Source organism: Amblyomma mixtum, chromosome 10 (genome assembly GCF_055824585.1).
Source record: "Amblyomma mixtum isolate Tamu chromosome 10, ASM5582458v1, whole genome shotgun sequence".
NCBI lineage: Eukaryota > Metazoa > Arthropoda > Arachnida > Ixodida > Ixodidae > Amblyomma > Amblyomma mixtum.
In genome coordinates, this window is record NC_143021.1 from 155625935 (window position 1) to 155653482 (window position 27548).

Genomic DNA, 27548 nt, shown 5'->3' on the forward strand with positions numbered 1-27548 from the left:
ACACCGTTGAGTTGATTTTTTCTCTGTGGGGTCAAGAGGGTGTCTGAGTAATGTCATATTGTACCAATGCTGACTATTCTTGCGGTCACAAATCTGCCGCCATTGTTTGTGTTGAAGCTCGAGAGTATAGGTTTAAATTTGTTCCTTTAATTGCCCTAATCTCTTTTAAGAGTTCTGCTGCATTTGTTCTCCTTCCAACAGTTTGCAAGCTGAAATATCCTTTCCACACATGCAACAGCCTAGATTCAGTGACTTGTCCTTCTTCTTCCAGGACCATTTCAGCGGTGGCAGCTTCTGTATCTCTTTTCAGTGACTCTGTCCAATCCCTGAAGTATTCAATTTATGTGTCTGTGTTTTTTTCTTAAGTCTCAGAAGTTGTGCCAGTCCTTTTTATTTTGCTTTGGTCAAGACTTATTTATTCCTTGTTATCTCAAAGGTGGTGGCGAAGTGGTGATTATTTATAATTTAAAAAAAGCGCTACAAAGCAAGAGAAAAAGAAGAGAAGGCGCGTGGTTTTCTGTCCGCTCATTGGTAGCGCACTTGAAAAATAAAGGGAAGTGGGAGGCACTGGAAGTACACTGTAAGCCATTTGTGGTGGATTTTGCGGAGCCAGACCAGTGACTGAAGGAAAAATTTATCCTCTGCAGACGCGTGTAAAGTGCTCTGTGGTGCGCAATATCTGTCTGTCAGGGACACGACAGTTTCTAGATTGTACAAAATAGGCGTGAATGACAATGCAGTAACCAAACATTCAGCCGTTAAGATAAAACTTTTTCAGGCTGGCATTACGAATGCGCCAGAGTATCGTTTCTAGCGTAGGCCTGAGCCTGATATGACTAAGAGACAGTAGTGATCGTAAGTTCATGGAACGCCCTGCCTGATATCCTCCGGGTAAACGACGAGCGTGCTGTGCCCAGGCTGCGAAAGAGAGCAAAGAGGTCACTTTGATTCCTATTAAAAGCTACACTTTGCCATTGAGTGATCGTATCATCTCACATTCCCAAGCATCTCCACATTCTGGACGACACCGGCAAGTGTACCCAGTCTAAAGTGCGTTGCAATTTGTAATAAGGGAGTAATTACTCATTGACATCCACCCAAGCGCAGCCAAATGGCTATAAAGGAAAGCTATACAGCTCTCTCTGAAACTTCGTAGTTAAAGAAAAATTCGTCCTGGTCCGGGGTTCAAACCCGGGACAACCGCTTCACCGTAGCAGTCGCTCTACCAATTTAGTACACCGGGACGGCAAGCTTATGGTAGGGCGAGAGGGAATTGATCAATAACTTGATCAATAACTTTAAATTTGTTGCATCCCAGTTTTGGATTCTCAGAGGCCAGTTCCTGTTATCTCATTTGATGAAGATATTCATGACTCGTACACTACATCGTTTTGCGAAATGTGCTGTTTTATGTCAGCGCACTTTAATAACACCAGGTGGCCAAATTAATACGATGTCCGGCATTACAGCCAACCTCATCCTGTATGGGGTTAACATCACAAAATACACTTCGATAAATAGTACAGCTACCTAATATTCCTAGGACATTTGGCATAGTCCTGTACTGCTTTGTTGCCTGTATGCTTCCCACTTATTTTGCGGATAAAGTGATATGTTAGTTGCACTCCGCACTGTTTTTTCTGTACTCATTGCAGATATAATTTTATCACAGGAACTTCAATCTTAGTGCTATCATTACTCTATGTAGATACGTTGGCCTGTACTAACTTCCACATGATCTTCAGAGTAAGCCTAACTAAGATAGGTGCCGCCATCTGGGTTAATGATGATGGATTCGACAATATTTCCTCATGTGTCCTTTTTCATCAAGGCTTCTACACGATGTGTTTCCCATTGCCATACTTAACAGCAATTAATTTTATATTTTTAATAATTTGTACATCAGGTGCCCCTCAACGGTATTGAGGGGCTACTCTTATTGAGAGGCACCTCAATGGGTCCCTCAATAAGTGCTCTGGCAATGAGGTGCGTGCAGTCATCAAGAAATAATCTTCAATGGATGTCTTTAGTAAGCGATAGCGTGCCAACGAAGCGATGTTGGCCGGAATTCCTCGACCACCTTGAAATGTACAAAGTAAACATGGTTTTTGTAATGTCGTATCAAAGTGCCTTTAGGGCAGCTGGATCGGGATAAATGGTGTGTTGTACAGGTGAAGATGTCCGACGGCCAGGTAAGAAACCAGCTTTGCAGAGGCAAACGCGTTCCGTATCACGGCGAGATCGCGCTGAAATTTTTGTTTTTACACTAGTGAAATTAGATCTCAGCATGAGATAAATCTAGCTGGAACATTTTTAATGGATCGAAGAATGCCTACCCCCCTAAAGCCTCCGTATATACTTCTTCTGTTTAGCCCTCAAAATTATGAGATTCGTATGAATCATGATTTCTCACATGGCGCCTGTTAGCTGTACGAATAGGACATGCTAGGCTAGTATCTCTTGATGCTTTTTACTATGAACGTTGCCATGTTCACTTTCTAATGTCAGCTTCTCCGTATCTAAATATTGATAGATCACCCACTGTGTCACAGCTCACAAAGCTACCGAGGACCAAAAGACTGTGGTTAAATGGTATATTAAAGCGAAAGCTTTACTACTTGCACTTTCAAGCCTTTGCCGTGACGCGGCGGTCCCACCATTGACCTTTCGCATGACCTCTCTGTGACGTCACGCCGAAGAGTTGGGGGACCATCTCGCGCCGTCTGCGAGTAGTGGCGGTGCCACCACCGGCGGCCTTAGATTAGATTGGATTAGATTAGATTACATTAGATTAGACTAGATTAGATTAGATTAGATTGGATTAGATTGGATATGGTTGGGTTAGATTGGACTGGATTGGATTGGATTAGATTATATTATATTATAATATATTGTATTAGATTAGATTAGATTACATTGGCTTGGATTGGATTGTATAACCGATGCATCACCACAAGTCTAACCACAAGCACCACCACCAGCTACACTACCAGCTGAACCATGGCGTAGGTACGGATATTGCTTTCGCAATTACCGGGCTTAACCAAGCTAAGCCACAGCGAATTTTCATCTAGAAGCATGTAGCAAACTGCTGCACCTGGGCGGCCAAACTAGGTTCGGGTGAGGGGGTAAGTTTTATCTATTCTCTTCAGACGTTCTGGTCCTAGGATTCAAGCCAGCGTTCCAAAGCCTCAGTGGTCCCCGGTGCTAATTGTCGGGATAAGACAGCAGACCTGGCAGTGTTCTTAAGTTCCACTAGAACAGATTTTCTATGCTGGTGGCGACTTCCAGCAGCAGCCTGATTCGAACCACGGACCTCTGTCAAGGGAGACAGCTTGTTTTTCATGCAGCGACTCCCAGTCAGCGAAGAATTCGGGTTTTGCTCGGCCGCACAGATAGTCGGGCACGCATGCCGCTTCGTGTCCTCGAAAAATACAGTTTGAAGTATTCGTCTCGTATGTCGGCTTGTCTCTGCATTTTCATTTCATTTATTTTTCCCTTAAAGGCCCGAGGGCGTTACATAAGGGTGGGGGGGGGGGGACTGTAGATTTGTACCAACAGGACACGAACACTACAGAGAAAGAAAAAAAATAACAGTAAAAAGGAATAAGAATGTACAGCAGGGAAGTGGCGCCGAAAAGGTTACACAATGTGTAACAAGTAAAAAAAATTGAACATATGAGTAAACAAAGGCTAAGGAATAAAAAAAAGCAAGGACACTTGTCTGTATCAAGCGCAACATATAATTGAAAAGATTGCTCTCACGAAAAATGGTCCTTTAGTATTTCACGGAATGATTTGAGATTAGTGCATGATACAATGGTGTTTGGCAGGGCATTCCATAGTGCTATTGCGTGCGGGACAAAAAAAGAACTGAGTGCTAACGTGCGACAGTTGATGCGAGCGATGCTATGATTATGGTTGAAGCGGCTAGACGTCCTATGGGGGGGGTTGTAGTTTTGCGTGGCGTGAGCGCGGATGATAATAGAAACGATGCAGAAGACAGAGGCGAGATACGATGCGGCGTGACATGAGCGATGGAATGGAGACGGACTGTTTCAGTGCTGTGATGCTGGTTTTCCTTGAATAGGAAGATGTTATAAAGCGGATGGCGCGGTTCTGTACGGCTTCCTGGTCGGCGGCGAGATAAGCTTCAGATGGATGCCAAATGAATGACGCATATTCTAATTTCGAGCGAATGATTGTCATGTATGCTAGTTTCTTTATTTCAGGGGATGCGGCCTTGAAGTTACGTCGTAAGTAACCGAGTGTGCGTGAGGCTTCTGCGCAAATGTTTTGAATGTGGGTTGCCCATGATAGTGATGGTGTTAGGTGGAGGCCGAGGTATTTGTTGGATAATGTGGGGTCGACAAGAAGTGAGCCAATACTGTACTGATGCGGATTCACAGTGCGTTTTCTCGTGAAAGACATAGATTTGCACTTGCTAATGTTTATGGAGAGGAGGGACTTATTGCACCATGAGGCGAGTGTGTTAAGATCGGTTTGAAGTAAAGGTGAATCGTTGGTGGCCTCAGTAACTCTGTATATGACGCAATCATCTTGAAGAAGCCGTAAATTAGAGTTTATGTTACAAGGGAGATCATTAATGTAAATGAGGAATAGAAGAGGTAACAGTCCGGCGCCTTGAGGGACCCCTGATGTTACGCTGGTGAAGGGTGAGCGGCTATCGTTTGCGGAAGTGAACTGCTTGGATCCTGAAAGAAAATTTTGAATCCAGCGGATTAGGTTGGCGGGAATTCCTCGCAATGAAAGCTTATCTTTACGCTGTTGTACTTCTCTACCGACTCCCTCTCTTCCACTCGTGCATACACCGTGGCCGGCTAAATCTGACTTCTTCGCACGCACGCACTAACATTCTTGCTGCGCTGTTTTACCTTTAGAGCGCATGATGTACAGGGTGTTTCACCTAATATTTTACACACTTTTTAAGCATAGACTTTTGAGTTAGGAGAGCCGTTTTTTCCGCATAGCACTGTCAGCGGTGAAATACATAATACAGCTAAGGCATGCTCACTAGCAGGCTGGTTAAGTAATATTTAATAGTTAACTTTTTAACGACTAATTTTATACTCCTTAATTATCGACAGTCATGTTGCCCACCGTAAGTAATATCCATATCACATTTTAGAATTTCAAAAGCGCGGTTACCCTCGGTGCTGTGGCCCAACAGATTTTGCCTACACTGCGCCAAAATATAGGCGCTTTCAAGCAACTTGCGAGCAAAGCAGCCTGTCCAGTGCACGTAACTCGACGAAATCGACAGAATTTGTTGGGCCAAAGCGCCGAGCAAAATTGTGTTGGAGAAATTCTGAAAACAGATACAGAGATTGCTGGCGGTGAGCAACACGCCTCTCAGTAATTAGGCAGCTTAACAGTAATTGTTAAAAAGCTAACCATTCTACATTGGTTAACTGGTGCTACTGTTAGCACGCCTTAGCTATATTTGGATGTATTTCACTGCTGAAAATGCTACGCCGAGAAAACTGGTCTGCGAACACAAAACTCCTATTTTTAAAAATTGTGTAGAGTTAGGTAAAACACCCTGCACATCATGCCCTCTATAGAGAAAACAGCATGGCAAGCTTTTTAGTGCGTGCGGGAGGCGGCGCAAAAGCTTTTCACTCAATCCAGTGCGACGAATCGGCGTCCAAACCCAGACTCGGTCTGCTAGCTTGCATTCCGCGTTGCGTCTTCGTAGGTTTTAAGGGTCCGGCGTCGGTGCGCTGCTGCTTTTTGATCCGGAATCGGATAAGTATTTCGGCTTCTTTTGTGCATTGAAGGTAGGCAGCGATGTTACTTTCGGTAACCTTCGGTAACCATGCTGCCCAACGTTTCCTTCGGTAACGTTGGGCAGCATGGCGTCTAGCCTGATCGTGGCCTCCCTGCCATGAAGGAGCCTAAAAGGCGCCCGTCATCCTGGTGCTCTCCTGCACAACGGTGTTGTAGGCGAAGGAGATGTAAGGCAGGGTTACGTTCCAGGCCTTGCTTCCGCCATCGACATACATGGCTAGCATGTCCGCGACTGTTTTTATTCAGGCGCTCAGTCACTCCGTTGGTCTGCAGATCGTACGAAGTTGTCCTCAGGTGTCTGGTTTGGCTATAACGCAAGATAGCTTGCGTAAGTTGTCCTCAGGTGTCTGGTTTGGCTATAACGGAAGATAGCTTGCCTAACTTGTCCTCAGGTGTCTGGTTTGGCTATAACGCAAGATAGGTTGCGTAAGTTGTCCTCAGGTGTCTGGTTTGGCTATAACGCAAGATAGCTTGCGTAAATTCCGCTCTAAACGCTGCTCCTCTGCCCGTGATGAGCACATCGGGGCGCCGAGTCGCAAAAGAATGGACTCCACGGAACGTTTGGCGACTTCTGCTGCTTTTCCGTTCGGTAGGGCTTTTGCCTCGGCGTGGCGGGTCAGGTAGTCAGTCACTGTGACGAGCCACTTATTTACTGACGTTGGCTTCCGGAATGGTCCAAGTAAGCCCATGGATATCTGCAAAAAGAACCTTAAGTAGCGTTCAATAGGGTTTATAAATCCTGCTATTCGGGTTGGAGGCGTGTTTCGTCGCTGACAATCTCGACAGGTTTTCACGTAATGTGCAACAGCAGCCGTCGGTCGGGTCCGGTAATATTTCTATTGAATGCAGCGGAGGGTGCAAGAGAACCAGAGCTGTCCAGCTATCGGCTTGTCATGCGAAGCCTGAACAGCTTCTTCGCGCAGACTTGCAGGTACAACAAGGAGGTAGACTGTGTTGTTCGCTGCGAAGTTCTTCACAAGAACATCATTCTGTACGCAGAACGACGACAACCCTGTTGAAAATTCCAGCAAAAGTCACGTTGTAGAAAACGGTGGGCCGAATGGAAGTGTTGGTTTCCACGTTGGAGAAAACGGTGGGCCGATTGGAAGTGTTGGTTTCCACGTTGGGTGCTGGTGGAGCGAATGGGAGAGATGCTGGATGCACTAATGGCGACGTTGGGCCACCCTGGATTGAGTGGAAATTTTGGTGGCTGCACTGGCACTTTCAGTAAACGATATTGGGCTGAATGGAAACCACGCTGGACACTTCAGTAAACACGATGGGACGGGATGGGCTTGGTGGTATCCATCGTGATTATCTCGATGGGCCTGGCAGGCAACACTGGACTATGTGGAAACCACGGTGGGAGCATATGGATGTGTACAGTCGCGAGCAAAAAATATTAGCACAGATCACTGGCGATCAGAATTCGTATATCTCACCACGCGACGCTGCGGTACGCAGAACTGCCTAACGGGCCGTTTCCATGTTTGCAGCCTAGGGGGGGACGGCAGGAAGTAAGCTTTATCAAGCGTGCAGCGCCCGAGCGATGAAGTGCCGACGCTACGTGACTGTGCTTGCGGAATTTATTTTGGCTCGGTTATCATGAGCAAAGATGACTTCTTTTTATTACTGTTTTTTTATGTCCGCGATGGTTTGTCAAAAGGAACTCGCGGGAACAATAGATGATAGCGCTGCTTTTAGTCAGTAATTTTGGTGTCCGTCGGAGTCCGCTAATTTGCTGTCCGTGGCAGTCCGCAGTAATTTTACTGTCCGTGGCAGACCCCCTTAATACTGTAGAATGGGAACGGTCCTGCACTCTCGTTATCAGCCTCTCCGCCCCCCGCAGTGCCAGGCGTTGTCATTCCGGCCCTCTGGTGTTCCGTCATGTGTGCTAATCTTTTTTACCCGCGACTGTACCTACTTGTTTGGCATGGCACAAACCATGGCTGCATTTGAATGGCCGATGCTCGGCAGCAGATACTGCATGCATGTGCCTATATGGTTGACAAAATGAAACTCATCAATGCACTAACAATCTCAGTGGGTCAAATCCATCAAACGTACACTTGGCACTTTATGCTGTTAGAATAAAAACTGCAAGACAAATTTCTCTTTTTTACACGTGCATTTGCTGACTTGACAATTTCACAAATTTTTTTTAAAAAGTAACGACTTATATACTTGGGCTTAGATTATCATTAGCAAAACATTTGAGAAAAAGTTTAACTTCATTGTTCACAAAATAATAAATTGCAGGTTTGCAGAGCCCTGCATGCCTGAATCCAAACACTCAATTTCATTCAGAAAATTTTATTGAGCGTGCATTTCAAGACATTACTAATTCAATTAACAAATTGTTAAACACATAGCTGGCCACACAGCTCCTTGTAGAAGGGTTACGAATACAAATATATACACAGAATATTTCGACAAGGCTGATTACAGCACTCTTACACATGCACCTTGGTACACAATTACCAGTACAACACTGTTTTTCAAAACAGAAATGCAGATATATATAAACACAATATGAGGATCTGAATTACACAGCTTATTTTATACTAAGAATTGATTTGGTTTTCACGTTGGATGAGAGAACTCCACTATAGAAAATGCACACCTTCACTGTAGTCTCAAGAAAGCATATACCATGGAGGTTGTTCTCTCGACGCGCGTTTCAACGCTGCCGCCTCGCACGTCATGCTGCCGATCAAACAGCGTCACCATGTTTTTACGACAACCTGCTCTCTACGACTGCTACGTTGGGTACTTTGTTAGCCTTGCTGATCTCCCATCAATATAAAAAAAAACTTCCCCATACAAACAGAAATCGGCATGTAATATCGTGAATAAGCAAAGCAGCAAGCGATACTGCCGTGAGAACTCATGCATTTTTCAACCGCAGCGCAAGCAACAGGTCGTTAATTCGCGCGTTTCTACCAGTGGTAATTGCTCGCAATCGCTGCAATTTCTGTGGATGCCGATACGGCTGAATACCCAATAAAAATACCGAAAATAAAATAAAAAGTAGGATACAAGCTTTTTCACAACGAAACCGAAACAGAAACTGGTTGTCACCGCCAGATGGCTGCCGGTAGCTGTTTTTCTGTATAACCCTCATGGCGGTTCGGGTGCTGCGTCGCGTGCGTCGCGCTTCGGCGCTTGCTACAATTCGCTACTGGGGTTGTGAGCCGTCGTGAACTGTGTTGTGGTTTGCGTGTGTTTCTTCTTGCACAAGGGTGCACAATCGCGCAGTGCTGTCGACGTATCCTATTCGAGGCAAAGGGTAATTTTTCTGGTCTCTCTAACTTTTCAGTCTGTGCGCTTCTCTGTGTAGTCCAGGATGGGTGTCCAGGCACAAAGACGCGCGGGCAGTGTCGCGGTGGAAATGTTCCAAATAAGGCCTGGAATATTTTCTTCTGTGTGACTACGTGGTAGAGTGTGCCGGGTACGTAGCACTCGTGCTGAACTCTCACTGGTTGGTGTAGTGCCCGGGACACGAAGGCAAACAGCGTTCTGCACGACTACGCAATCATCTGAAAAGGTAAGCAGTACTCGTGCTTTATCTGAAGCATATAATGCTGGAACGGTGACCTGTCGTACTGCTGCAGTATTCGTGTTCAGTGCTATAAAAAGCGTTTAAAGTGCTTTTGTTGTCGCCGCGGTGAGTTGCTCTGTCGCTGTCGGTACTTGTTTTGGCAAAGGGGATGCGACCGTGCGTGCGCTAGCTTTGCATGATTTTGGTATGCGCATGTTTGCGCGTTTTTTTTCTTGTTGAGCACAGATTTGTCCACGTATATGCCTCGTTCTACGCGTTTCTGCCCATGCTTGTTCACACCACCGCGCACGTTTCAAGGACCGGCACTTTGGCTGTGCGTAAAATGTATGATTGTCTTTCAAGATAGCGTTAGCACTTTGAGGGGGATTGAAACACTTTTTATTCGCCGCGGTTTTTGCTTGGCCCTAGACTGTTGAACCTTAGGTCGTGGGGTCGATCCTGATGGCAGTAGCAGCATTTCGATTTAGGTGAAATGAAAAAAAGAATGCCCCTGTGCTGTGCGATGTCAGCTCACCTTAAGAAATTCTAGGTGGTCTAAATTAATCCGGAACCCTCCAATACGATCAGTGGCCATTTTCCGCATCTGAATTCAAACCCCACTATAAAGAAAGCACTGTCTCAGGTTGCAGTTACCAACGAAAGTTAATTTCCGGCCGTCAGGATCTAATTTTTAAATCAGTATGTGAACATATTTTTTTTTATGATGCCGATAGCGTTTCTGGCTACCCAGAGTATAGTATCTTGCATTTCGATCATCTGCTGTTTGAAAATTGGTTTCTGAGGAAAACAAGTGACGCAATAATTGTCTCAGTTATTACGATGTTTATCTACGCTTTCTAACGCAGATTTGTTTTGCTCATAGCAAGATTCCTTTACGAGTGCTAGGGGAACTGATGCATTTTAAACAGGGTAGTTTTCCTTTGTATTGAGGCGTTATCCTTGGGCAAGTATATGTTTCCTGATCTTGTTACATTCATGCGATATTCACTGTTAAACCGAGTTCGCATGCTTGTTTTTGTACTCCTGTCTTAGTGATAATGGGAAATTGGTATCCGCAGGTGGCACATCTGTCTTCCAGTCCTAGTCAATGGCATGGATTTTGTGGCCACCAGATGAAGTCAAAAGCTGTGTTGTAAGTTGCTACTGCATTGTGCTTTGTTTCTGTGGTTGCCATGAAATGTTCTCTTAATTTCATTGCTCTATTGCTTAATGCTACTGCTTGGAGCAGTTTGGATAGCTCTGGCCTGATATGTTTACATTTTTATACGAGTAATATTAGTTGGCTCTCAGAATGGGCCGGTTGCAGGCGTTTGAAGTTTTACATTCAATATTGCTCGTCTTTTAACCGTTGCATTCTATGCATGAAGTGCGAAATGTCTGCATGTTTTTGGCTGTATTATGTGAGACTATTTGACTACGAATATTAACATTATGATGCATTTGTGTTAACTTATATATGTGTTTTTATGCCACTCATCGCAGGTCACAGATGTAAATGAAAAAGTGCACACATGAGAACTGGTTTCATTACTGCTGCCTTGTTTTTGCTAAGCATGGAGAGCTGAGCTAATTGGTTCTGGATAGAATTATGAGACATCATTCCAGTGTACAAAAACACACGAACGAAGAGAGTAGACTGCATGGACCCCAGACTTCAACTGAGGTTGATTCCACAACATGAGCTTTTTACATGCAAAGTGGTACTAGTGACCCCTGTGGCTGAAAAGTGTTTCCTCGACCAGGTAACAATTATTCAAGGTTGCAAAAACAAAAACATAGGTGTAAGGTTAGCTTGTCACTAAAGTTGAATGCATTGGCGTGACTAAACATTGCCTACCTGGCTGACCCAACACACATTTGCGTTGAGATAATGTATTTCTTTTTCTGCCTGCCTGCTCCAGTCGCCTTACTTCGGCATTCACGCTGTCACGACTCTGTGACAGCATCAATGCGCAAGTAAGGAGACTGGAGCAGGCAGTTTTCACAGGATAAATTGTAGCCTTAGTGGTAGAAAGCCAGGTTCGAGAGATGAAGTGTGCTGGGCAGCGCAAGCCGGAAGACAACGCACATTCGCAACAGTGGCCTGTCATTGTGCCCTATTGCCATCAGGTGTCACACCGCCTCAAGAAGGCCAGTGACAAACACAATGTACATGTCGTATTTTCAGCTTGGGAAAGCTGGGATGCATGTGCCACCTGATAAATGACGTTACGAGAAAGATTGCCTACAAAACTAAGCACACCAAACCCCTCGTTAAACATGAGGTTGGCATGGTGTACAGCATCCTCCTTGCCTGTGGCAAACATTACATTAGACAGACGAGGCTTGCATCAATGAACGCTTGCTTGAACATCGCAGGACAGCTGATTCATTAAGTGACCGAGGTCATTTAGCTGAAACACATGCCTTGTGCAAGTTTAGCACTTGAAAGGGCTGGGAAATTTTTTAAGCCTTTTGTATCTCTGCTGAAAAAGAGAATTACGTCAGCAGCCCTTCTGCAGCGCTCCAGAAAAAGAAATAGATTATCTGGAGGCAAATATGTTTGTTCGGTCAGCCAGGTAGGTGATGCATAGGCATGCCGATGTGTTGAATGTGAGTGGCAAGATACCTTTGTCCCTTTGTTTTTTTGTGTTTTGGTTTTTGCCGTCCTGAATAATTGTTATCTGGTAGCGGAACTACTTTTCAGCCCCAGGGATCACTAGTACCCCTTTGCACATAAAAAGCCTGTGTTGTGGAATAAACCTCAGTTGAAATATGGTGTCCATGGAGTCTACTGTCTTCATCCGTGTGATTTTGTGTGCCGGAATGATGTCTCATAATACTCCCTTGTTTTCAGTGAATAAGGAGGGCTTCTGGTGTCTCTTTTTTGTATGTGATGGTTATAACAAAGTGACTACCCATAAACTGTCATTTTGGGCTTAATAAAAGGATCCTTGGGAATTTGTTTGACAGCATATTCCAAGGGCACTTTCTTGAGAAAAATCAGTTATTTGTTACCCATTTCACTGCATTAACCATTGCTTCTCATCATGTCTCGAAAGTCATTAATAAGCACAAGCTTTCGAGTACCTGAGGGCTGTGTGAGAAGCCTTCTGACATACTTTAAACTACTGAGGATATCTGAAGACAGATTTTACCAATAATTGTTAGCCAATCCAAACCTCTTGGTTCTATCCCTGACAACCTGAAGCTGACCTGTCAATAATTAAGGCTGGAAACCGTTCTGATCCCCAAACTGTTCTCCTATTTTATTGATGTGCATTTTGCATAAACTGTTAGAGCACGAAATGAGTCCGCATATTACTTGCCACCATAATTCAAACTAATATTTCTAAACCAGTCATCACGGCTCCCATTCTCTTTACTCATGTGCAATCCAACTTTTTGAATTCACAACAGATTATCACCCAAATTTAGATTCTTTATTTTAGGCAAGTGTCATCGAATTGAATTTCTCCAAAGCTTTTCATGTTTGTCATTATAACCTTTTAGCTACACTCTCATGCTTGAGCCTTCATTCTTTGATATTAGTGTAGATTCATTGCTTCCTGTTCTACGGCTGGCCTTAAAAAACTATTGTACTTCTTGTCTTATGAAGCCCAACATATCAATATGCAAAATCATTAGGCGTCCCTCATACTGAGTCACTCTGGGATGTTAAACCCCCATAAACCAAACCAAGCACATTACTAAAGTACATTAATATTAGCCATTCAATAACAGTCTTTGTCTTTATGTTCCAACCTTGTCTTTATGACTGCATTATTCAGAAGGATGCCCCAACTATCTCAGCTACTCTGACTGTATTGACTTTTGCAAGACGGATGAATGGGCTTGTTTGTAATGAATGAGCTTGTTTGTCAAAACAGCGCAAAGAAGAGAAGATGAGGAAGGAATGCGAAGGTGCGAGTGCTGACTTTCAGGAAGGTTTATTGGAAAGCACATCGAAATATATACATTGTGGCCTAAAAAAAGAATGAAGAAAGGGTGCCTTGTAACATTCACTTGGGATCTGTCAAAAACAAAACGAAAGTTGAAAATCAAGCATTTAAGAGCATCAACGCTTTCTTAGGGAGCGATAAAGAAGGTGTGTTAACACATTGATTGCGTTTTTCCTACAATTTCAGTGGCCTCGATCATCTCATGCACAAACTTTTCTGTGTCTGTCTAGCACAATGCAGCACGTGAATTACGCCTCACAGCAATCAGGATGTGGCAAACGATCGCAGTCGCGACAGTTAAACATCAGATTCCCTCTGCTAGCTTTGTTCGCATCGTAACGGTGGTCTTTTGACCTCTCATTGGCACCTCTGCTAGTTTCTTGCTGAAGTTGATACATTAGCCAGATGGTTCCACTTTAGATTATTATATAGTTTCTGGGCTCTGGACATTGCTATTAACAAATCAGCTGCTGTGTGACACTTGAACTCAGAATTAACTGCCTCCGTTGCCTTGGACAGAAAGACGCCTTTAGACATGACCACAAAACCACCTTCTTTATCAGCAGTTGAATGCGATAGGGCCCACCGTCTTAAACCCGTTACAGTTCAGCCTGCGGGCAAGTTCTTGGCATGGTTCAAACCACGACACCCCATCAACCAGCGCCCCCTGAAACACACCTGTCACGCTCAGGTCCAGGCACAGGAAGGCAAGACGTCAAAGTATTGCAAACAGCTCCAGAATAGTCCTCTTCGAAGGAACAATGACAAATTTTGGCCCGTATATGCTTGAAGCAGCAGACGAGGCAGCAACTCAGCGTCGACATTGTGCACCTTATTTTCAGACACTCGTGCCTTGGCTTCTCTGCTCCGGGCTAGTGAGCGCAAAGTGGCTGCAAAGTGGCATTCCAGATGGCTTTCACCTGGTCAACGGTGCGTGACACCGTCAACCAGCCACTCCCTGGCTTGTTTTCAGGCACAGGAGTTTGACAACAAGGTGCACACCTTCAGCTTTGAGTCGCTGCCTCGTCTGGTCCTTGAAGTGCTCATGGACCAAAATTTTCCGTTCCTCCGAAGAGAACTATTGTGGAGATGCTTGCCATGGTTTGACGAGTTGCCTTTTCCACGCCCAGACCTGAGTGTGACAGGTGTATTTCGGGGTGTCTTGATGCAGTGTCACGGTTTGAACCCTCTTTAGGAACTTGCCCACAGGCCGAACTGTGTCGTATTTAAGAGGGTGGGCCCACTTGCTTTCAACTGCTGATAAACGGTGGTTTTGTGGTCATATCGAAAGGCGCCTTTCACTCCAAGGCCACAGATGCAGTGTATTCTGAATTTGAGTGCCACTTACTATCTGATTTGTTAAAAGCAAAGTCCAATGCCAAGAAACATTAATAATCTAGAGTTTAACCACCAGGCTAATGCCATCAACTTCAGTAAGAAAAATTGTCCAGCTATCTTCTTTACCGCAAAGACCCATAAAGGTGACTGCTCCTTGAGGGTTGTAGTTTAAGAGAATGGAACCTGTCAGAAACAAATCGCCTTCTCTTTGCGACATAAAATTAAGTTGCTGAGCATTGATGACTCCTCTCGTGTAAAATCTGAGGAGAAAGTAACGCAGTTTCTACACAATAACTCTCGCACCAGTTTCATGGGGTGCTATGTTGACATCAAGGATTTATATTACACCATCCCTCAATCAGGATCAATAATGTGAAGAATTCATTAACCTAAATGGAGCAGTGGCATTCCAAACGTCTCAGGCGTTTTGGTGAATAATATTGTCGCACTTTTAAGCTCATACCTTCAGTCCACCTTTATTACATTTCAGAATAGCTTGTTTTTGCAAAAAAAAACTGTATTAGCGCCGCTGTTACGTGGCTTATTGCAGGATCTCCAATCCTGACGAAGCATTGTCTAAGGTGAGAGAGGAGTTCAGTCAAAGCCTCAGTCCACTTTGAATCACCACTGAAATTATAGAGGATATGTCATTACATTTATTGGATCTCAATCTTGGGTGGCTACACTTGTTGGGCTAACGAGCCAAGGGTAAACAAGCTACTTTTACCATTTTCTTCGGTTCAGTTTAAGCTGGTCAAGAGGTGTCACTAACCTTTGCTTCAAAAATTCCTTAATGAAATCCTGTTTGATTGCCATGACATCCAGTTTTGCCCAGCTCATATGCCGTTTGTCCTTTACTGGGTATTCGGAACCTTTGTCAGTGTCTTTAGCCGATTGCTTTAAGCAGAAGTTGAAACATTCCTTTTGTGCCCCCGTCGAGACTGTAACTCCCAAAAGGAAGTTTGTACGTACCTGTTCCCTACATCCACAATTGGTCGCACCGATTAAATAGGCAGTCGAGTTGGCGTTGATATTGTTTTTCTGAACCTATGAAGTTTCAGTACCTGTAGTCATCCGAGATTATCCATCAGAGTCTCTTCGCGCACTGCACAGAAGACATAGTGTGTTCGAACGCCTTGAAATGCGGCTATGTTTACATTGGGAAAACAGGCAAGTGTGTCACTGAGAGGTTTAAAAGACCACCACGACGATGTGAACAAAGCTTGCGGGAGAACTTTGATGATTCACTGTCGCAATTGCAATTGTTTGCCAGATCCTAAACGCTGTGAACCGGAATTCATGTTCTGCATTTTGCCTGACAGACACAGAAAAGTTTGTGCGTGAGATAATCGAGGCCGCTGAAATTAAAATAAAAACCGCAATCACTGTGTCAGCACACCTTCTTTATCGCTTCCTAAGGAAGAGTTCATGCTCTTAAATGCTTGTCAGTTTTTGTTTTGTTTTCAACTCATGCAATGTGGTTGACACAAGGTGCTCTTTGTTCGTTGTTTTTTTAGGCCATAGTGTATATGTTTTGACGTGGTTTCCAATACACATTGGCGATAGTCAGCACTCATGCCATCGTATTTATTCCTTCGTTGTCCTTGTCTTGTCTGCATTGTTTTGTCACAACGTATTGACCTCCTTTCCCACCTCTAGGGTAAATGGCATGGAGAAACCTTAACCAGATGCAGCCCCACATACTTGGAGCATGTCACGATACATGCTGCTGGCACCACAAGGGCACTCCGGTTTATCAGGAGATGTCATGATCTGTGTGCTCTTGCCGTGCTGCGCAGTTTATGCATAAAAATTTTATTGATTCCAAACTGAAGTATTCCCTAGCTCTTTCAATTTTGCACCAAACTGTTTGAAGCTACGCCACCAACTCCCTTTAATCCAACAGCGACACTTGGTACAGCATATGTGTAATCAGTCATCTCATATGACCACCAGACATCACTGCATGAAAGGGGAAATCGCTCGTTTAGGTGTGTTCCATATACTCTACAATACTTTTCCACAACTTAATGTTAAATGTTACTGCCCCGCTTCAGACCAGGATGCCATCACCACTAAATCAAGAAATTTTTCCTGTTCGCATTGAAGAATAAATTGGCTACCTCACCACATTTTCATTGCATGTGGTCCCTCAGAATTCAGGAAATAAGTGATATCGCTTGGAGCATTGACACTGGTTTGTTTTACGTTTTGTTTGCTGCTGTTTTTATATTTTGCAACTGATGTATCAATGGATTGTATGCCTTTTTTCGTAGTGTATCGTCTGCGACATCTCAGCTGTGCTACTGCAGTCACCCTTCTGATGTTACCTTTATAATGTCCCTCTTATTAATACCCCACTAAAAGCCTTCAGAGGACAAAAAACGATGGCTTTTTTATTTTCCTCATTATGGCACACGTCAGGCTTATGTTTAGGGATATAGGAGAGGCCTTTGTCTTGCAGTGGTGCTAGTTATGCTGCTGATGATGGTCCTTAATGACGAGCATATGATATATTCAATAAGAACCTCAAATTTTTTTTCTTTTTGAGTGCGAATAGCTTCAGTGGTTCTTGATTTAGGTTCACTTTATTCCTCTGGCCACAATACGGAGCTTACTTTTTTAGCACTCTAATACTGGCAAGAATAAAAACTTGTGGATCCTAATTCTTTCATTTCAATCTTTTCTGCAGAGTGCATCGCCCAGTTTTCCCAAGCTCTCATGCACCGGTGGTACATCAACAGGCCTGTTTCATGGGGCCCAGCTGCATTGACAAGTGGCTAAAGAAGAGCAGGAGGAGCATGAACACAAAATAAAACTGGCTGTAGGAGCTTCATCTATTTTGGAATTTGCTGTCTCATTGCGACAGACATAACATTGCCCCATGGCCCCTGCCCCAACATCTCCCAGTCATTCCAACCTACCCAATCATTCCAATGTGCCCAATTATTCCAACGTGCCCACTTATTCCAACGTGCCCAGTCATTGCAACGTGCCCAGTCATTCCAACGTGCCCAATCATTCCAACGTGCCCAGTCATTCCAACGTGCCCAGTCATTCCAACCTGCCCAGTCATGATTGGGTACATTGGAATGACTGGGAGATGTTGGGGCAGGGGCCATGCGACAATGTTATGTCTGTCGCAATGAGACAGCAAATTTCAAAATAGATGAAGCTCCTACAGCCAGTTTTATTTTGTGTTCATGCTCCTCTTGCTCTTCTTTAGCCACTTGTCAATGCAGCTGGGCCCCATGAAACAGCCTTGTTGATGTACCACCGGTGCATGAGGGCTTGGGAAAACTGGGCGATGCACTCTGCAGAAAAGATTCAAATAAAAGAATTAGGATCCACAAGTTTTTATTCTTGCCAGTATTAGAGTGCTAAAAAAGTAAACTCCGTATTGTGGCCACAGGAATAAAGTGAACCTAAATCAAGAACCACTGAAGCTATTCCCACTGAAAAAGAAAAATAATTTGAGGTTCTTATTCAATATATCATATGCTCGTCATTAAGGACCATCATCAGCAGCATAACTAGCACCACTGCAAGACAAAGGCCTCTCCTATATCCGTAAACATGAGCCTGACGTGTGCCATGAGCAAAATAAAAAGCCATCGTTTTTTGTCCTCTCAAGGCTTTTAGTGGGGTATTAATAAGAGGGACAATATAAAGGTAACATCAGAAGGGTGACTGCAGTAGCACAGCTGAGATGTCGCAGACGATACACTAAGAAAAGAGGCATACAATCCATTGATACAGCAGTTGCAAAAAAAAAACAGCAGCAAACAAAAGGTAAAACAAACCAGTGTCAATGCTCCAAGCGATATCACTTATTTCCATAATTTTGAGGGACCACATGCAATGAAAATGTGGTGAGGTAGCCAATTTATTCTTTAATGGGAACAGGAAAAATTTCTTGATTTAGTGGTGATGGCATCCTGGTCTGAAGCGGGGCAGCAACAGTAACATTAAGTTGTGGAAAAGTATTGTAGAGTGTATGGAACACAACTAAACGAGCGATTTCCCCTTTTATGCAGTGATGTCTGGTGGTCATATGAGATGACTGATTACACATATGCTGTACCAAGTGTCGCTGTTGGATTAAAGGGAGTTGGTGGCGTAGCTTCAAACAGTTTGGTGCAAAATTGAAAGAGCTAGGGAATACTTCAGTTTGGAATCAATCAAATTTTTATGCATAAACTGCGCAGCACGGCAAGAGCACACAGATCATAACATCTCCTGATAAACCTGAGAGCCCTTGTGGTGCCAGCAGCATGTATCGTGACATGCTGCAAGTATGTGGGGCTGCATCTAGTTAAGGTTTCTCCATGCCATTAACCCTAGAGGTGGGAAAGGAGGTCAATACGTTGTGACAAAACAATGCAGACAAGACAAGGACAACGAAGGAATAAATACGATGGCATGAGTGCTGACTATCGCCAATGTGTATGGAAACCACGTCAAAATATATACACTGTGGCCTAAAAAAACAACGAAAAAAGGGCACCTTGTGTCAACCACATTGCATGAGTTGAAAACAAAACAAAAACTGACAAAGAAGCATTTAAGAGCATGAACTCTTCCTTAGGAAGCGATAAAGAAGGTGTGCTAACACAGTGATTGCGTTTTTTTTTTAAATTTCAGCGGCCTCGATTATCTCACGCACAAACTTCTGTGTCTGTCAGGCAAAATGCAGAACATGAATTCCGGTTCACAGCGGTTTAGGATCTGGCAAACAATTGCAATTGCGACAGTGAATCATCAAAGTTCTCCCGCAAGCTTTGTTCACGTCGTCGTGGTTGTCTTTTAAACCTCTCAGTGACACACTGCCTGTTTTCCCAATGTAAACATAGCCGCATTTCAAGGCGTTCGAACACACTATGTCTTCTGTGCAGTGCACGAAGAGACTCTGATGGATAATCTCGGTTGACTACAGGTACTGAAACTTCATAGGTTTAGAAAAACAATATCAACGCCAACTCGACTGCCTATTTAACCGGTGCGACCAATTGTGGATGTAGGGAACAGGTACGTACAAACTTCCTTTTGGGAGTTACAGTCACGACGGGGGCACAAAAGGAATGTTTCAACTTCTGCTTAAAGCAATCGGCTAAAGACACTGACAAAGGTTCCGAATACCCAGTAAAGGACAAACGGCATATGAGCTGGGCAAAACTGGATGTCATGGCAATCAAACAGGATTTCATTAAGGAATTTTTGAAGCAAAGGTTAGTGACACCTCTTGACCAGCTTAGACTGAACCGAAGGAAATGGTAAAAGTAGCTTGTTTTCCCTTGGCTCGTAACCCCAACAAGTGTAGCCACCCAAGATTGAGATCCAATAAATGTAATGACATATCCTCTATAATTTCAGTGGTGATTCAAAGTGGACTGAGGCTTTGACTGAACTCCTCTCTCACCTCAGACAATGCTTCGTCAGGATTGGAGATCCTGCAATAAGCCACGTAACAGCGGCGCTAATACAGTTTTTTTCCAAAAACAAGCTATTCTGAAATGTAATAAAGGTGGACTGAAGGTATGAGCTTAAAAGTGCGACAAAATTATTCACGAAAACGCCTGAGACGTTTGGAATGCCACTGCTCCATTTCGGTTAATGAATTCTTCAACACATTATTGATCCCGATTGAGGGATGGCGTAATATAAATCCTTGATGTCAACATAGCACCCCATGAAACTGGTGCGAGAGTTATTGTGTAGAAACTGCGTTACTTTCTCCTCAGATTTTACACGAGAGGAGTCATCAATGCTCAGCAACTTAATTTTATGTCGCAAAGAGAAGGCGATTTGTTTCTGACAGGTTCCATTCTCTTAAACTACAACCCTCAAGGAGCAGTCACCTTTATGGGTCTTTGCGGTAAAGAAGATAGCTGGACAATTTTTCTTACTGAAGTTGATGGCATTAGCCTGGTGGTTAAACTCTAGATTATTAATGTTTCTTGGCATTGGACTTTGCTTTTAACAAATCAGATAGTAAGTGGCACTCAAATTCAGAATACACTGCATCTGTGGCCTTGGAGTGAAAGGCGCCTTTCGATATGACCACAAAACCACCGTTTATCAGCAGTTGAAAGCAAGTGGGCCCACCCTCTTAAATACGACACAGTTCGGCCTGTGGGCAAGTTCCTAAAGAGGGTTCAAACCGTGACACTGCATCAAGACACCCCGAAACACACCTGTCACACTCAGGTCTGGGCGTGGAAAAGGCAACTCGTCAAACCATGGCAAGCATCTCCACAATAGTTCTCTTCGGAGGAACGGAAAATTTTGGTCCATGAGCACTTCAAGGACCAGACGAGGCAGCGACTCAAAGCTGAAGGTGTGCACCTTGTTGTCAAACTCCTGTGCCTGAAAACAAGCCAGGGAGTGGCTGGTTGACGGTGTCACGCCCCGTTGACCAGGCGAAAGCCATCTGCAATGCCACTTTGCAGCCACTTTGCGCTCACTAGCCCGGAGCAGAGAAGCCAAGGCACGAGTGTCTGAAAATAAGGTGCACAATGTCGACGCTGAGTTGCTGCCTCGTCTGCTGCTTCAAGCATATACGGGCCAAAATTTGTCATTGTTCCTTCGAAGAGGACTATTCTGGAGCTGTTTGCAATACTTTGACGTCTTGCCTTCCTGTGCCTGGACCTGAGCGTGACAGGTGTGTTTCAGGGGGCGCTGGTTGATGGGGTGTCGTGGTTTGAACCATGCCAAGAACTTGCCCGCAGGCTGAACTGTAACGGGTTTAAGACGGTGGGCCCTATCGCATTCAACTGCTGATAAAGAAGGTGGTTTTGTGGTCATGTCTAAAGGCGTCTTTCTGTCCAAGGCAACGGAGGCAGTTAATTCTGAGTTCAAGTGTCACACAGCAGCTGATTTGTTAATAGCAATGTCCAGAGCCCAGAAACTATATAATAATCTAAAGTGGAACCATCTGGCTAATGTATCAACTTCAGCAAGAAACTAGCAGAGGTGCCAATGAGAGGTCAAAAGACCACCGTTACGATGCGAACAAAGCTAGCAGAGGGAATCTGATGTTTAACTGTCGCGACTGCGATCGTTTGCCACATCCTGATTGCTGTGAGGCGTAATTCACGTGCTGCATTGTGCTAGACAGACACAGAAAAGTTTGTGCATGAGATGATCGAGGCCACTGAAATTGTAGAAAAAACGCAATCAATGTGTTAAAACACCTTCTTTATCGCTCCCTAAGAAAGAGTTCATGCTCTTAAATGCTTGATATTCAACTTTCGTTTTGTTTTTGACAGATGCAAAGTGAATGTTACAAGGCGCCCTTTCTTCATTCTTTTTTTAGGCCACAATGTATATATTTTGATGTGCTTTCCAATAAACCTTCTTGAAAGTCAGCACTCGCACCGTCGCATTTTTTCCTCATCTTTCTCTTCTTTGCGCTGTTTTGACACGAATTACAAACAAGCCCATTCATCCGTCTTGCAAAAGTCAATACAGTCAGAGTAGCTGAGATAGTTGGGGCATCCTTCTGAATAATGCAGTCATAAAGACAAGGTTGGGACATAAAGACAAAAACTGTTATTGAATGGCTAATATTAATGTACTTTAGTAATGTGCTTGGTTTGGTTTATGGCGGTTTAACATCCCAAAGTGACTCAGGATGAGGGGCGCCTTATGATTTTGCATATTGATATGCTGGGCTTCATAAGACAAGAAGTACAATAGTTTTTTAAGGCCAGCCGTAGAACAGGAAGCAATGAATCTACACTAATATCAAAGAATGAAGGCTCAAGCATGAGAGTGTAGCTAAAAGGTTATAATGACAAACATGAAAAGCTTTGGAGAAATTGAAGTCGATGACACTTGCCTAAAATAAAGAATCTAAATTTGGGTGAAAATCTGTTGTGAATTCAAAAAGTTGGATTGCACATGAGTAAACAGAATGGAAGCCGTGATGACTGGTTTAGAAATATTAGTTTGAATTATGGTGGCAAGGAATATGCGGACTCATTTCGTGCTCTAACCATTCATGCAAAATGCACATCAATAAAATAGGAGAACAGTTTGGGGATCGGAACGGTTTCCAGCCTTAATTATTGACAGGTCAGCTTCAGGTTGTCAGGGATAGAACCAAGAGGTTTGGATTGGCTAACAATAGACCCTTTAGAAAATTCAGCGCCATCTGGTGTGTGGCGCGCAAACCGCGGTACCTCCGCCATTACTTGGGCATACGCCTGCCGGTATGCGCTCGGGCCAGATTGGAAAGTACGGCGCCCGGCGAAGTCACAACAAGCTTAATTTTCTTGTTTCTGTGTCCTAGCCATGTTCCTTGACACTGGCTCTCTGCACCAAGCTATAGTCGCGATGCCGGCATGCTGCTGTGTGCCTTTCTGCAGCTAGCGAGGAGAAGAGACGCGCACGGAAGCAAGCTGTGTTTCCAGAGCACGGAGCGCACGGAGTAGCTGCATGCTTCTTTCTTCTCGTCCGTGACCTGTTCGTTTTCACATTAAAATAAATTATATAAGTATTGAAAGAGCAGCGAAAGGTTCCTTCTACCGTGTAGCCGCTCCGCTGTATAGTGAGCACAAAAATAAAGGTGCCACCTTCGGCGCACTCGAGTACATGCATTCCGATGCTGGCGACTGTTTCGGCGCTTCAGAAAATCAAAACGTAGCTCAAACGCGCTTGTTTTGGATTTTCAAGCATCCACGTCCATTCATAGAGATTTCCGTGTGCAGGAAAAAGATCACGACGATCCGGCGCGGCGAGGAGCGCCGTCGTTCTCTCCGTTGCGAGCATGCAGCAAACGACGGCGACATAGGCGGAGTGCAGCAGCAGCAGCTTTGTGTTTTCGTTCGGTCAGGGCCTATGCACTCTGGCTAAGGCAGGAGACACATGTCCGGCAACACGCTCCGGTCGCCGCTTCCGAACTGCCACACCACAGCAAGCAGGGACACACGCAGCGGCAAGCACTGCTGCGCCGCTCTGCCCAAGCTCCGCCCACAACCGGTGTCGCACTTCGCCGCAGCGCAGCAGTGCCTGAGCGCTGCTTGTCTTGGTGTACAAATATTGCAAGAAAAAACGGCATCGCCTTGTTATCAGAAAGACTGCCAGCTATACTCGAGCGGCGACAAAGCATGCCAGCTGATGTTGCGAGCTTTCGGCAACAGCACCGCTCGCGGGCGCTCCGGGCGATGAGCTCTGCGGCTGCCTGTCTGCCGTGGTCGTCGCTAGGCCTATAGGCTGCTTCGGATCGAAGCGGCAGGGGCCGGCGCTTCGGAAGTCGCCTGCGCTATGATTGAAGGCCTATTCTTCACTCCGCTTTGCTGTCAACGGCATCATCTCACAATAAAATAATAGTATGGTCAATTTCTACGGCGCCTTCAGCAGCGGAGCTAGCGGGAGGCAGTCGAGCCGGACCCCGGCGTCGGGCCAGCGGCAGCTTCGAGGCGGTTCTCGCAACAAATTCGCTCGTACCACAGTTGTCACTTTTACCATCAACTCGGTATTGACCAATGACCCAGAAATACGGTATATTTTCTCATTTCCCTATCCTAGGGTTTATTATTTATGTCGAGAACACTCATTAGCTCGTTTTTATGACGCCGGCAGACGTGATCCAGGCCGGCCGGCAGGCTCGGCTTACTTCACGTTCGCACAAGAAAATACAAAACAGCCATGCTACCAGAAAGGATGGCTGCTAGATTCTAGCAACGACAGCATGCCTGTGCTAGAGTGGAGCTTTCGGCAACGACACCGCCTGCGGCAACGCCGGGCGACGAACTGCGCGCTGGTCCCCGACTGCCCTAGTCGTCGCTAAGCATAGATGGTGTACAACTATAACGCGACTGATTTCGCACCGACGGCTAGCGCACCGGCACTGCTGATCGAGCGCCTTTTATCCGGATCCACACGCATTTCGCCCTGCAGTGCGCCTGCTCGTAGTCGAGTCCGGTCCAAGTGTTGTTATCCCTCCTTTATCGACAGTAGATTCGACCTGCAGGGTGACACGGCAACGCGCACTGTCGACGGATCGCATTGATACCGGCTTGTAGCTTCGCTGAGAGGTGCGGCCGGACGATAGGAGTCCAGAAGCCTTTCCGAAAATCCGCCGGGAATGACTCAGGTCCCTCGACCACTGCAAATTTTCCGCCTGTCAACGGATCGCAGTAATACCGGCTTGTAGCTTCCCGGAGAGGTGCGGCCGGACAATAGGAGTCCAAAAGCCTTTCCGAAAATCCGCCCGGGATGACAGTCAGATCCCTCGACCACTGCAAATTTTCCGCCATCGCTTTCACAAACGCAACCAGACATGCCACAAGGTGGAAACTTGTGCAAAGGCTGTGCAGAGCGCTATAGCTGCGCGTCTTCCAGCCAAGGGCGCCCAAAATATGGCGCCCGGCGCCGACGAAAGTTGCTGATGATGATGCCTGCCGAGTTGCCAGACTGAATTTTCTAAAGGGTCTATTATTGGTAAAATCTGTCTTCAGATATCCTCAGTAGTTTAAAGTATGTCAGAAGGCTTCTCACACAGCCCTCAGGTACTCGAAAGCTTGTGCTTGTGCTGTCGAGACGAGATGAGAAGCAATGGTTAATGCAGTGAAATGGGTAACAAATAACTGATTTTTCTCTAGAAAGTGCCCATGGAATATGCTGTCAAACAAATTCCCAAGGATCCTTCAATTAAGCCCAAAATGACAGTTTATGGGTAGCCACTTTGTTATAACCATCACATACAAAAAGAGACACCAGAAGCCCTCCTTATTTACTGAAAACAAGGGAGAATTATGAGACATCATTCCGGCACACAAAATCACACGGATGAAGAGAGTAGACTTCATGGACACCATATTTCAACAGAGGTTTATTTCACAACACAGGCTTTTTATGTGCAAAGGGTTACTAGTGATCCCTGGGGCTGAAAAGTATTACCGCGACCAGATAACAATTATTCAGGACGGCAAAAACCAAAACACAAAAAAAAAATAGGGGCAAAGGTATCTTGCCACTCACATTCAACACATCGGCACGCCTATGCATCACCTACCTTGCTGACCCAACAAACATATTTGCCTCCAGATAATCTATTTCTTTTTCTGGAGCGCTGCAGAAGGGCTGCTGACGTAATTCTCTTTTTCAGCAGATAAAAAAGGCTTAAAAAATTTCCCAGCCCTTTCAAGTGCTAAACTTGCACAAGGCATGTGTTTCTTTCAAAAACGCCTTGCATGCTCGCTTGTGCGAGCAAAGGCGAATGTGCTCAGCTAAATGATCTCAGCCACTTAATGAATCAGCTGTCCTGCGATGTTCAAGCAAGCGTTCATTGATGCAAGCCTCGTGTGTCTAATGTAATGTTTGCCACAGGCAAGGAGGACGCTGTACACCATGCCATCCTCATGTTTAACGAGGGGTTTGGTGTGCTTAGTTTTGTAGGCAGGCTTTTTCGTAACGTCATTTATCAGGTCGCACATGCATCCCAGCTTTCCCAAGCTGAAAATACGACATGTACATCGTGTTTGTCACTGGCCTTCTTGAGGCGGTGTGACACCTGATGGCAATAGGGCACAATGACAGGTTACTGTTGCGAATGTGCGTTGTCTTCCGGCTTGCGCTGCCCAGCACACTTCATCTCTCGAACCTGGCTTTCTACCACTAAGGCTACAATTTCTCCTGTGAAAACTGCCTGCTCCAGTCTCCTTACTTGCGCATTGATGCTGTCACAGAGTCGTGACAGCGTCAATGCCGAAGTAAGGCGACTGGAGCAGGCAGGCAGAAAAAGAAATAGATTATCTCAACGCAGATGTGTGTTGGGTCAGCCAGGTAGGCAATGTTTAGTCACGCCAATGCATTCAACTTGAGTGAAAAGTTAACCTTACGCCTATGTTTTTGTTTTTGCAACCTTGAATAATTGTTACCTGGTCGAGGAAACACTTTTCAGCCACAGGGGTCACTAGTACCACTTTGCATGTAAAAAGCTCATGTTGTGGAATCAACCTCAGTTGAAGTCTGGGGTCCATGGAGTCTATTCTCTTCGTTCATGTGTTTTTGTACACTGGAATGATGTCTCATAATTCTACCCAGAACCAATTAGCTCAGCTCTCCATGCTTAGCAAAAACAAGGCAGCAGTAATGAAACCAGTTGTCATGTGTGAACTTTTTCTTTGACATCTGTGACCTGCGATGAGTGGCATAAAAACACATATTTAAGTTAACACACATGCATCATAATGTTAATATTCGTAGTCAAATAGTATCACATAATGCAGCCAAAAACATGCAGACATTTCGCACTTCATGCATAGAATGCAACGGTTAAAAGACGAGCAATATTGAATGTAAAACTTCAAATGGCCTGCAACCGGCCCATTCTGACAGCCAACTAATATTACTCATATAAACATGTAAACATATCAGGCCAGAGCTATCCAAACTGCTCCAAGCAGTAGCATTAAGGAAAAGAGCAATGAAAGTAAGAGAACATTTCATGGCAACAACAAAAACAAAGCACAATGCAGTAACAACTTACAACACAGCTTTTGACTTCATCTGGTGGCCACAAAATACATGCCATTGACTCGGACTGGAAGACAGATGTGCCACCTGCGGATACCAATTTCCCATTATCACTATGACAGGAGTACAAAAACAAGCATGCGAACTCGGTTTAACAGTGAATATCACATTAATGTAAAAAGATCAGGAAAAATATACTTGCCCAAGAATACGCCTCAATACAAAGGAAACTACCCTGTTTAAAATGCATCAGTTCCCCTAGCACTACTAAAGGAACCTTGCTATGAGCAAGAAAATTTGCGTTCGAAAGCATAGATAAACATCGTAATAACTGAGACAATTAATGCGTCACTTCTTTTCCTCAGAAACAGATTTTCAAACAGCAGAGTGATCGAAATGCAAGATCCTATACT

General features: G+C 44.7%; 1 protein-coding gene and 1 long non-coding RNA gene across 2 annotated transcripts in view; both read right to left on the reverse strand.

Moving 5' to 3' along the window:
* Nucleotides 1-27548, reverse strand: part of LOC149327434 (acetylcholinesterase-like) — a 63517-nt gene that overhangs the window by 12929 nt on the left and 23040 nt on the right. The window lies entirely within an intron of this gene.
* LOC149327435 (uncharacterized) lies at nt 17819-27183 on the reverse strand. The gene is made up of 2 exons (XR_016286211.1): nt 27149-27183; nt 17819-17966 (listed from the first exon to the last, which is right to left on the reverse strand). It is a non-coding gene; the product is annotated as an uncharacterized LOC149327435 (long non-coding RNA).